The sequence below is a fragment of the Columba livia genome, chromosome 9 (assembly GCF_036013475.1).
Source record: "Columba livia isolate bColLiv1 breed racing homer chromosome 9, bColLiv1.pat.W.v2, whole genome shotgun sequence".
NCBI lineage: Eukaryota > Metazoa > Chordata > Aves > Columbiformes > Columbidae > Columba > Columba livia.
The window spans coordinates 13,876,183-13,888,878 of NC_088610.1; positions in this window are offsets into that span (position 1 = coordinate 13,876,183).

Genomic DNA, 12,696 nt, shown 5'->3' on the forward strand with positions numbered 1-12,696 from the left:
AATCAAGGTGAACGTATAAGGAAAGGTGAATCCACTCTATGCTGGAGCTCACACCAGGATTTTGTCATCTTTTTGAAATTTCCTTCTTAATCTGATTTGCTGCTGATGGAAGTTGGGGCTGAGTGATGGCGCAGTTCTTGTAGTTTAGCAGAACAATGACTTTGCCCCTTGGCTCTGGCAGTGACTTTTCCTGCATCTGCCACTTTCTACTCAGAGAAAGAAACCTCCTTGAACGAGCTGTTAATTATTGCTTTGTTTTCCACAAAGCCCTCCTTGTTTTGGACATCTCGTCTATTTTTATTGTGAGAAGAGTGGAAAAAATACTAAACGCATTAGCAAACTGTTGTGCCTTGAGATCAAGGTCAATAATCTTGTTTTATATTTTGGTTGAGTTTTTGGTGGTTGAGTATAAAAACAACCACAGTGGAAATCAGTTGAGTCTGTGTTCCCTTGTTTTCTTCTGCTTATGAAAAGCTCCTTTCTTTCCTTTCCTCACTCTGTGAAAGAAACGATGAAAAACCTACTTTTTAATAGAAACATGTTAAGAGGTCATTGCTTATTTAACGTATCTTCCTTAGGACATAATGGGTCATTAGAAGTACTAGGGTATATTTGGAGATGGTTTTCTCTCTACTAATTCTAGCCTACAAAACAAGCTTGTAAATATTTTGATCCATTTTGAGAATTCATCTGTTTGTGTGTGTGGTTTGGGGTTTTGTGGTTTGCTTTTGTTTGTGGTTTGGAGGGTTTTTTTGTTGTTTGTTTTTGTTTGGGTGGTGGTGTTTTTTTTTAAAACAAAACAAAGAATGAATCTTGTAAATACTATTAGTATGTGGTAGTTTTATTTATTTTACATTTCAGGCAGATATCCAAAGCAGCATGAGAGTGGTCTGGGTTTTTTTGCTGTCATAGAATTCTTTGCAAGCTGTATTGTGTAATGAGTTTTTAAGCAGAACTCCCCTCAGAATAACAGGATAGTCTACTTAAAATCAAATGCCACAGGATAATCCTATGTATTTGCATACCTTAATTGTATAATTGAATTGTGCATCTTAATTATTACATGATTACGTGCCTTAAATGTGTAATTACAACTACTTATGCTAACTGCATGACCAAAAGCATGAAATTAGGGTCTGTAATTACAGTATATACAGTAGTTGAACAAGTGTGATTTAGCTTTTTGTGTACTGAATACAACTTTTAAAAATAAATAATGAATTCCACACTTTGCATGATGTTTCTCCAAAGATTATTACCAGGAAGCTGGTAATGACAAAGCCAAAAAAATTACTTCATTTTTGTTTATTTGGGAAACACACGTGTCTTGACTTTTATACTGCGTACCCTTTCCAGGCAAAAACCAATACCTGCTGTAAGACAATGAACCCAAAGCATGATCTTAAATAAAATAGTCTTGCAAAATTAAAAAGAAAAGCACAAAGCTTTTGTGATCTTCACCTATAGTATAATTTTTTAAATCTGTTTCATGAAACTGTGTATCTATTGGGCATATATTCTGATGCTGAATGTCAGGGTTGCTAGGATCTTATGGAATGACAATAACATCAAGCCAAAATGCATCATCTATTTTAAGCAGAGCTGAAATGCAGTGTGCAGATCAAATAAAGTCAGTATTTCATACTATATATTTTATGTAGTGGCTAAGTAAAAGAAACCCATCTTTCAATGCATAGTCACACCAAAATAACATGGCTTATCTGCCCTGATTATTCAGAGATGTTGGAGGTCATGCCTGACAGTTCCTTTAGGCAGCTACTGACTGTACATTTTACCTCAAATTACCACAGTGAATTAACAGACAACCGGGGGGAGAAGAGGAGGGAATAAGGAATTCCACTTGAAAAACATTTACTTTCTGGAAGCTCTTTGTCGCCCTGGGTTTTGTTTCAGACACGTTTTCATTTGTAATCCCTGTGACTTCTTACTTCATCCTCTGTCTTTCCCACTTCACATTGAGATACTGGTGCATTCACAGCTCTGCAGCTGCAGAAAGTGCTCTACAAGCTGCAATTTTCCCACCGTGGAGCAGGTTGAAGGCATAGAAGCCTTTTGTCCAGGGATTTTTGTAGACAAAGCTCAGTCTTTAAGTCTGCCCTTGCTGCTTCTCTGATCTGCTGCAAGACGGTTGGATGATTCTTCAACTTACCCTGTTTCCGTGAAATTTTTGCTCCAAAAGTTGCTTACTATTTTACATGTATTGCTTCCTGGATACCATTTAATTTGACTTTTTCATGAACTGTAACTAGGGTTCATTTTTGGAGTAGGGCTTATATTTTGAGCATCCTCAAAAATCCTGAAGAATCATGCTAGGGCTTATTTTCCAGGTAGGTCTTATGTTTTGGGAAACAGGGTAGCTTTACAAGTGTTTTAAGATGAAAGCGCGGATGATGTTCTACTACTATAGTCTGGACAAAAAGAGAGGTGCAGGAATTGTGGGATTTTTTTTGTTTGGTTGGAGTTTTTTGTTGGTTTTTTGTTTGTTTTTGTGGACTGATCAACTTAGTTACTGCCAATTTTCTGGGGAGCTTGTATAAGCAAAAAGGGTTTTTTAAGAGGTGTTCTCAAAATATGCAGTGTCTCTTCTGGACTACAAACTTATTGTTATCTTGAGTAAGTTTATTTTTCTAGGCCTCAATTTTTGATGTGCATAGAGATACGATATGCTTTTCTATAATGCAGAAGTGGTGTAAGGACACTGGATATTGCATGGCCTCAGTAGGAGTTGTGCGAATACCTTTTATAGGTAGGGAAGAAATAGGAGAGATTGCTAAGGGTGAAACAAGTGTTCCTTCTCTTTCTTCACGCAATTGGAGGCGGCTGCTGTTCCTGTATGAAGCAGTAATAGGTTGTTGTGTTCTCTCTTCAGGAAGCTGCCACCAGCCTTACCTCCTGCTGTTGACCAAGAGAGTCACTCACAGCAGGGACAGGCCTTCCCAGGGAGAAAGGGACAGATCTGGAGCCCCCAAATGGCAAAAATCAGTTTGATGAAAAAGGACCAAGATTGTTCATTTATTCACCAGGGTCATCGCTTTGCTGCAAAAAAAAGGTCTGCAGGAAAATGGTGCCTGCTGTGCTTTAGGTCTAAAATGTTCCTTCATTTCTCAGCCTTCTGTGAGTGGATCTATTTGTGTTTGCTGTCTTCTGATTGTGTGAATTGTATGGTAAGAGTTATATAACACATTTCCTGTTTTTATCCAAAACCATGATGATAACTGGGTAGCACACAGTATAGCCACTCCAAATCCTTCATCTTCAGAATGTGGTAGTGATGTAGTTTAGATATCAGGACAACAACCATGAGGTTAAATATCAAAATGATTACAGAATCTATTGTGCCATACTCAATAGGATGATTGCTTAATTTCAAGTAGAGGTGCAGGTTTAAAAGACCTTTGGGTTGAAGATTAATGTTTTTTTTTTCTCATTGCTGCTGTTAGAACAGTTGTTTGCAGAGATTTTGTGCCCAAAGTAGGAGCTGTTTCTTAGAGCATCTGTTCATTGAAGACCTCAAGGAGAGGTAAGAATGAAATTTCTGAAGGAACTCATAAGCGGCTTCAGCCAGCATTCATGTATTTACTATGTCTTTATTTTAGAGGCAGAAAAACAGAAGCACAGGCAGCAAGAATGTCAAAAGCATCAGAGGGGGTTAGGTTTATTAATTCCTTGGACTTGCTAAATTTTCCATTTGAGAAATTTGGTTATCAGAAGTAGTCAGCATGGATTCAGCAAGATGAAATCATGCTAGACCAATCTGATATCTTTATCTGATGTCATGACTTGCTGGGTAGATGAGGGCAGAGCAGTGAATGTTGTCTATCTTGACTTCAGCAAGGCTTTTGATGCCGTCTCCCATAACATTCTCATAGGTAAGCTCAGGAAATATGGGTTAGATGAGTGGACTGTGAGATGGATTGAGAACTGGCCCTCTGACAGAGCTCAGAGGGCTGTAATCAGTGGCACAGAGTCTAGTTGGAGTCCTGTAGCTAGTGGTGTTCCTCAGGGGTCAGTACGCAGTCCAGTCTTGTTCAATCTATTCATTTCAATGATCTGGATGGACAGTTTGCTGATGATACGCAACTGGGAGGAGTGCCTGGTATACCAGAAGGCTGTGCTGCCATCCAGTGAGACCTGGACAGGCAGGAGGGTTGCGTAAAGAGGGATCTACTGGAGGTCAGCAAAGGGAAATATAGGGTCTTGCACCTCGGGAGGAATAACCCCATGCACCAGTGTAGGTTAGAGGCTGACCTGCTGGAAAGCAGCTCTGTGGAGAAGGACCTGGGAGAAGTTAATCATGAGCCAGTAAGATTTCTTTGTGGCCAAGAAGGCTATTGGTGTCCTGGGGTGCATTAGGTAGTGTGTGGCGAGCAGATCGAGGGAGGTTCTCCTCCTCCTCTACTCTGCCCTAGTTAGGCCACATCAGGAGTACTGTGTCCAGCTCTGGGCTCCCCAGTTCAAGAAAGACAAGGAACTACTGGAAAGATTCCAGTAGATGGCTAGGAAGATGGTTAGGGGACTGGAGCATCTTTCTTAAAGGAACTGCTGAGAGAGCTGGGTTTCTTCAGCCTAGAGAAGAGAAGACTGAGAGGGGATCTTATAAATGCTTATGAATATCTTAATGGTGGGTGTTAAGAGGATGGGGCCTGACTCTTTTTAACTGGTGCCCGATGTCAGGATAAGGGGCAATGGGCACAAACTGAAATACAAGAAATTCCTTCTGAATATGAGGAGAAACTTCTTTACTTAGAGGGTGACAGAGCACTGTCAAGCAAGAAGGAGGACCCGGGTAATTATAGACTGGTCAGCCTCACCTCTGTCCCTGGGAAAGTAATGGAACAGCTTCTCCTTGGTGCCATCTCAAGGCATATCAAGGATAAGAGGGTTATTAGGGGCAGTCAGCATGGCTTTACCAAGGGTAAGTCATGCTTGACCAACGTCATAGCCTTTTATGAGAATGTAACAAGGTGGATGGATGATGGCAGAGCAGTGGATGTGGTCTACCTTGACTTCAGTAAAGCCTTTGACACAGTCTCCCACAGCATCCTCACAGCTAAGTTGAGGAGATGTGGTGTAGACAATAGAGTAGTGAGGTGGGTTGCAAACTGGCTTAAGGAGAGAAGCCAGAGAGTGGTAGTCAATCGTGCGGAGTCTAGTTGAAGGCCGGTATCTAGTGGAGTGCCTCAGGGGTCAGTACTGGGGCCAATATTATTCAATATATTCATTAACGATTTAGATGAGGGAATAGAGTGTAGTATCAGCAAGTTTGCTGATGACACTAAGCTGGGAGGTGTGGCTGACACGCCAGAAGGCTGTGCTGCCATCCAGTGGGACCTGGATAGGCTGGAGAGTTGGGCGGGGAATAACCTAATGAAATTTAACAAGGGAAAGTGTAGAGTCCTGCATCTGGGCAGGAAACAACCCCAGGTTCCAGTATAGGTTGGGAAATTACATATTAGAGAGCAGTGTAGAGGAAAGGGACCTGGGGGTCCTGGTGGACAACAGGATGACCATGAGCCAGCACTGTGCCCTTGTGGCCAGGAAGGCCAATGGCATCCTGGGGTGTATTAGAAGGGGGGTGGCTAGTAGATCGAGAGAGGTCCTCCTTCCCCTCTACTCCGCCCTGGTGAGACCACATCTGGAATATTGTGTCCAGTTCTGGGCCCCTCAGTTCAAGAAGGACAGGGAACTGCTGGAGAGGGTCCAGCATAGGGCAACGAAGATGATTAAGGGAGTGGAGCACCTCCCTTATGAAGAAAGGCTGAGGGAGCTGGGTCTCTTTAGTTTGGAGAAGAGGAGACTAAGGGGGGACCTCATTAATGTTTATAAATATATAAAGGGTGAGTGCCATGAGGATGGAGCCAGGCTCTTCTCGGTGGCAAACAATGATAGGACAAGGGGTAATGGGATCAAGCTGGAACACAAGAGGTTCCGCTTAAATTTGAGAAAAAACTTCTTCTCAGTAAGGGTGACAGACACTGGAACAGGCTGCCCAGGGAGGTTGTGGAGTCTCCTTCTCTGGAGACATTCAAAACCCTCCTGGACATGTTCCTGTGCGACCTCACCTAGGCGTTCCTACTCCAGCAGGGGGATTGGACTAGATGATCTTTTGAGGTCCCTTCCAATCCCAAACATACTGTGATACTGTGATACACTGGAACAGGCTTCACTGAGAAGTTGTGGAATCTCCTCTGGAGATATTAAAAACCTACCTGGACATATTCCTATGCAACCTGCTCTAAGTGAACCTGCTCTAGAAGGGAGGTTGGACTAGACAATCTCCAGAAGTCCATTCTAACCCCAACCATTCTGTGATTTTTTCATTTAGAAAATTGATTTTGCTCGAGTGTCATAGTGAGCCCCTGGGAAAACTAGGTGTAAAAATTTTTTGAACTTTAGAGAAAAAATGTTGATGATGAAACATGTGGAGCTACTGCAAGCATCACTGGTCTTGCCACCATACAGGTACATTTCATGAGCTTTTTTACAAGACCCATAGTCACATTTCATTTCAGATAATGTCCACCAAATTTCTCCTGAAACTCATCACATGCACAAAACTTTATATGTCTTCACACTTTTTGTGGGGGAGGGAAAAGTTTAGTCTAAGAAAGACTTCCAGTTATTATTATTAAAAACTGTGCTTATTTTGAGTTGGCAAGTCTAAGGCCATGTTGTTGTTGTGGTAGTAGTTTTGGTATTTGTTCTTCTTTTTATTTTTTTTTTTCTTTTCTGTTTAAAGAAACCCAGATTGCCTAATCACCCTCAAACTTTAAATGAAAAATGTTGTTTGTGGATTAATGGCCACATACAATAGCTATATCGGAAATTTTTGCAACAAAGCCAGGGGCTTGCAAAAGGGTGTCAGGATTAAAAAGGAAACTGTTCTACAACTTCACAGTTCCGCAGATTCAATAATACACTTTATGCTTTCAGGAGCTTGCACTACTTATTTCCTATTCTGTGCCCTAAAACCACTTGCACATGAGAATATCATAGTACGAAGTGACAAACATGCACAGAAGCTTTTTTTTCTCATCTTGTGGTATTTCTGTAAATATTTCTGTGGTGATATATATAAATCCTCTTTGTCTATCATTGTTATTCCTGTCATTCTTACGTTTACAGATAACTGTTAAACACCTTGTGGGCAATATGCTATAGTTTACTGTCACAGGATTCCTCATTCTGCAGGTTCCCAAGATGGTTTACATGCTCAATGCACACCCTCCCACCCCTGTGCCCCACAAAATGTAGATGTCTTAGGTTTGCTTCATTTAGGCTGCAGCTTTGTAGGAGACCACAAGGTCCTTTCCCATCCTCAGTGAAGCTTGCCTGTAACTAGAACTACAATATGAGAAAAACTTCTATTTAGAAGTTAAGAAATAAATTAAATAAGAGCAATGAAGCCAAAAAACAAGACTGGCAAAAAATGTTCTTGCCACATGCTAAGCTTTGTAGGAGGTATCTGAGTGGATTAAGACACTTATAATTGCTTGACACTGGAAATCTCCATCTCAGGTTTAAAAAAAGAAAAGAAGATTTGGAAATTTTTATAACATTGCATTTCTCCATTAATTAGGATGTGAGCCATGTGGTCCAGTAGTTAAAGCCAAGGGCTTGGCAATAAGATCATCTTTGTGTTCTAATTATGTAGTTTGGATAATTTTCCATTGTCTTTATTATTTGTTTATTTTCTTCACGTGTGTGCAGTGGATGCTATAAAATGTGAAAATCAGATCTTAAAATTTGAGCAATCTATAATTCTACCCGAAACTTCTATATGGAGAGCTTCTGTAAATTTTCTTCTTTTGCATTTTTCATTCTCCTTTTTTTTTTTCTTTCCTGCTCAGATTTTTCAATAATAATACACATATAGAGACTTCTATTCTCAGCCTGCTGAGCAGAGCTGATCTCCATCTCTGCACAGGAAAAAATGCTCTTTGCTCTCATGAATCTGAATTTCGCAATGGCTTGTTGCTCCAGGGTTCATTCAGAGAACCCTACTTTCTTTGAGCATTTAGTCCGAGTATCTATACCAGTATTATCAGGAAGGCAAGTCTTTAGCATACGGTCTTGAATCTGAAGACTATGCAGTCTGTACCTAGTCCATATCTTGGTGTGCTCCCCAACCTATGTATCTGTTCTTTTCCACTGTACTTTGGGAGAAGCTCCCCACTGTCATTGTTGGCCAGAAGGTAAAAGGGAAGCAACTATTCAAATAAATATTTTTAAGATCTTCCTCAGAGTCAGAAGTTCTATGTCCTCCTAGCCTGCTTAGTGGATGATGAGAAATGGAGCTGGGATCTCCACATATTGCAGTTAGCCCTCCTGAGTTGTACTGAATTCTTAGGGCTGCAGCCCCCATAACGTTGTACATCTTCTTGTTAGGATAAAGTGTAAAGTTTACTCTGTTGTCTTTCTGTTGAGAGATTAGTTGATATTAGTGAGCACAGAATCACATTTATATTAACCTACTCCCTATGGTATTGAACATTGGTTACTTTTTGCATGTGACAACTTTTCATTCTTTTCTAATCTGAGGCAGGTTTGCGGAAAAGTGCGTGTCTTTTTCCTGTTTCGAGAGAACCTCCTTTTTTGTGAAGACCCTTCTTCATGGAAATTAAAACTGATAATAATTTCTGCTCTGGCTCACAGGGGAGAACTTTTCTTGAATTCAGTGACACTTCAGTTTCCTTGTTCAGGATGTGCTGATGAACGCAGTGGGAGGTGCAAATTAAGAACAGTCAGAAGAAGAGGTGGAATAGACCAAAATAATTTAAAAGTGTAACTAATATGCTTGACATCAACAAATTCTGTAATGACATTAATTATTAGTATTATCATCAAATAATACAGGTTAAATAATAGGTCAGAGAAGCGATATGTCCAAAGATACTCTGTACAGAGTGCCATGGTTAGTTGGCTCCAAGAACACACAGTACTGTTCCAATTAATTGGGAGAATAGCTTGATACTTAACAGGTTAGAGCAGCCAGATCATTCTAAAGCAGTGATTATCTTCCCTGCTACAAAGTGTGTTTAATTTCAAACTTAATTGTATCCACATTTCCGTTTCTAATTAATCCAGATATAGAAATGCTATAGTAACCGAACAGCGTGTTCTTTGAGGAAATAAAACATGGCATGATCCCGTGGCACCAGAGTAATCTGCTTAAAGAGATGTTTATGTAACACAGGTCTTTAAAAGTGAACTAATTTCCCACATGCTTACTATTCTTGTGATGCACTTTAGCTTTAAATAAAAGATGAGAAATGTTCATCTTGCTCATTTTATGCTTTGGGATTTCCGCTGTCTCTAGTTTGTGCTGGAATTTAGGGAGGTGATTGAAAAGGCAGTCATTGGATTGGTAGCATACACCTTTGAACAGGGTAAGAATCCAATTTTTAGTAGGAAATTTCCACCACTGGTATCTGCACAAAGGATTAGATGCACTGATCTTCTAGTTAGCAAGGTGTACCTCTGTAATCTGTAGCATGCATTTCTGAGAGGGTTCCTGTGGGTGGCCAGTTTTCACAAGAAGGTCAGAATGGCCTTTAAGATACTGTAAGGGACTAGTTATTTCACCTGTGATTTTGATCATACTGAGCTAAATGGGTTGCAAGTGCTCCAAGGCAGTGCAAAGGTTTCCATGTATCCGGACCACACTGAAAACCAAAGATTTATCAGAGTGCTGTCTTCAACTGACCTGTGTCACTGGTGTGTCAATTTTTGTTCCTGCTGTGCAAATATATTATATAACCTTAGAAAATTCAAAACCTGGGAGAAATGTATGGTTGAAATAGCTCTGAATATTTATTTTCCTCTAAAAGAAAACTCTTTGTAACAAGCAAGTTGAATTGCTTTGTTTTGTTGTGGTTATTATTTTTTTCATCTGGGAGTGCTGTACTTTGCACTGGTTCTGATGGACAGTATTATGATTGATATCTTTGGGACTGATTTGGAAGCTCTGGTGATGAAGGCCTGCTGGTATGTTGCTAGGAGGGAAATGAAAAAACTGCAATACTGACACTTACTGTTAGTAACACCAATATGAAACAAACCACATTTGGATCTTTAATATGGTAACAGGCTTGGAGTTAAATCTAATGTTGTGATTCTCATTGGTGGAAACCGAGTGCACTGAAGAAACCTCGTTCATAAACTCTCGCTGGGGGATCCTCTGTTACCACTTGGTACAAAGCTAAGAAATAGATTTATTTGTTTTTTAGCAGTCTCAGAGAAAAGAGCTTGTGTATCTCTGTTCCAGCTGAAAGCCTTAGTTCTGATGACATCCAGCTGGTGAGCTGGATGAGAGATCAGCTGGAGAGAGACTGGGTGATGGATGGAAGACGGGGAGGCAGGGCTAGGACAGGAGAATTGATAAATACAATGAGGGGTTTCATTTCATTCAGTAAAACATCTTAAAAAAAAAGATGATTTAGAGCTTATTTAAATTACTGACATCGAAATTCTGGTTCTTCTAAAAAAAAAAAAAAAAGTCCCTGAAAACTGGTGTGAGTTCTCAAAAAGCTTTGCCTTTTCACCGTGTAAACCAGATTTAAAGCTATTTAATAAGAAGAGAGCACCACCTTGTGTTAGTAAGTCACCACACCTTTAAACACTATATGAACGTTTTCTTGTACACTTGAAATCTAAGAGTAAACTCGTAGCTTTTTCTCACGTAGTGGTCTTGGGCTTGTGCTGTAGAAAGCCAAGAAATAAAAAAAAGTTGCAAGTGTAGTGACTAAGAGCTGGTTATGTGGTCTGAGGGTCAGAATTTACATGTTAGTGCACATGCTTATAGAACTCTGGGTTTACTCTGAATTCAGATTCTTATATAAAATTCATATTCTTATTCTCATGCAAAATTGGAATTGTGAAATCTGTTGCTCTTCAGAAAATCTTTTCTGTTAAATAAAATTAGAGTATATGCAGTATCCATTTTGAGAGGTAGTGGAATGAATGCACATTTCCAGTGAGCAGTAAAGAGGATGCCCACTGTGAGACTACTGTTTGCTGCATACACAGACTGAGTGATACCTCCCATGGCCTAATTGTTTTGCCATGTCTTCACAAAATCAGATATTTAAGAAAGTATCTCAAATCTATCCATAGTAAGTAAGATGATTATCTCTTCAGATCCACAAATATTCATTTGAGATTATTTTACTATAAATTTCTACTGAAGCTTTTGTTTTCTTTATACTTTGACTTATGGTTCAGGTGGTATATTTTGGGAGAACCTGTTTTGACTGTTTGTGGTTAGTATATATTATGACTTTTTGCTTATGAAAAGTAAAATTTCCAAATATTTGATTATATGGATACTCACAAAGGTGGGATAAATTTGAGGCATTCCTTTCTTTAATGTATAGTTATACCTTCAGATTGTGTAACTCACAATTATAATACAGCATAGAATATTATTTTGCATTGAAGGAAACAAAAATGTTTTAAATGTGTCAGTAAACCTGCATTCTACACTGAGGTCTTCTGCAGTCTTTGATGTACTTAAGGAAAATAAGTAGAAAGCAGTTTTGTGGCTTTGGAGTCAAAAGCTACACAGCTAGAAGCCACGTTTTCAGCATCTCTTAAATACTCTTTAAAAATTGAGATTTTGGGTGTATTTAACTTATCTTGATTACAGGAAAAAAAAAATCCCTAGCTTTAATAGTTCTATAATTTAGTAGTTCTAATTTATTCTTTGTTAATATTAATCTCAATCTTAGTGAACAAGTTAGGGAAGCGTTCCCAGAAACATTTTGTGGAGAGGTTGAATAAAGGTGACATACATGAGTATGTAGACTTAGGAAAACTTTCTGATTTCTTGACCATGGATGCATTTTCATCTTATTTACCCATCTTCAGTCAATCAATCTGAATGCAGGAGGTGCATTGTTATTTAAGTTCCATTTCACTTACACTTTTCTTGTTGTGAAGGAGAGAGGGAAGAGTTTGCGATCTCATCTATTTTCTTTTATACAAGGCTACATTGATCACAATCCATTTTTATGAGGAAGAATATTCTCACAGCCAAATTATTAGGGCCGTTTTTGGTGTGTTTTGTCTGTGTGTGTGAAGATGAACATTTCAGCAACTTCATTCACAATTTACCACAGGACCTTAATCCATAACATCTTGTATGGATAATCTTCTATTTTTTGTGAAGTCCTTTTACAGATGGACTTGGGTTCTTACTGAAAGGAACTTAGCTCTTCCAGCATGGAAATGATCCCGGAGAGAAGGATCACCATATGATGAAACCTGTGGAAAACAAAGAATAAATCTCTGCTTTTCTAAGTTGGTATACAACTGTCTGACTCTCAAATAAAGTTGTAGTCTGAATGAAAAACACACAAAACGTCTGCTTCAAAGAACCATGCTAAAGATTTAGATATTTGAGCTCTAACATGTTTTTCAAATACTTTAAAAGGGTAGCTAAGCTTCAGAATTAATTATTTGATCTCAGGACTTGAGACATGATATATAACACGGTGCTCAGTAGTGAATTCTGCATGCATATAGGGTCTGGATCTGTACATAGTTATGCAACTCTTACTTTGAGTATTTGCCCTGAACCATATAAACTAACCACAGTGGTTGTCAGTCTACATGTGTGTTCCCTGCTGTTCCCAGAATCCCAGCATGTGTTCCCAACATGTGTTCCCAGAATAT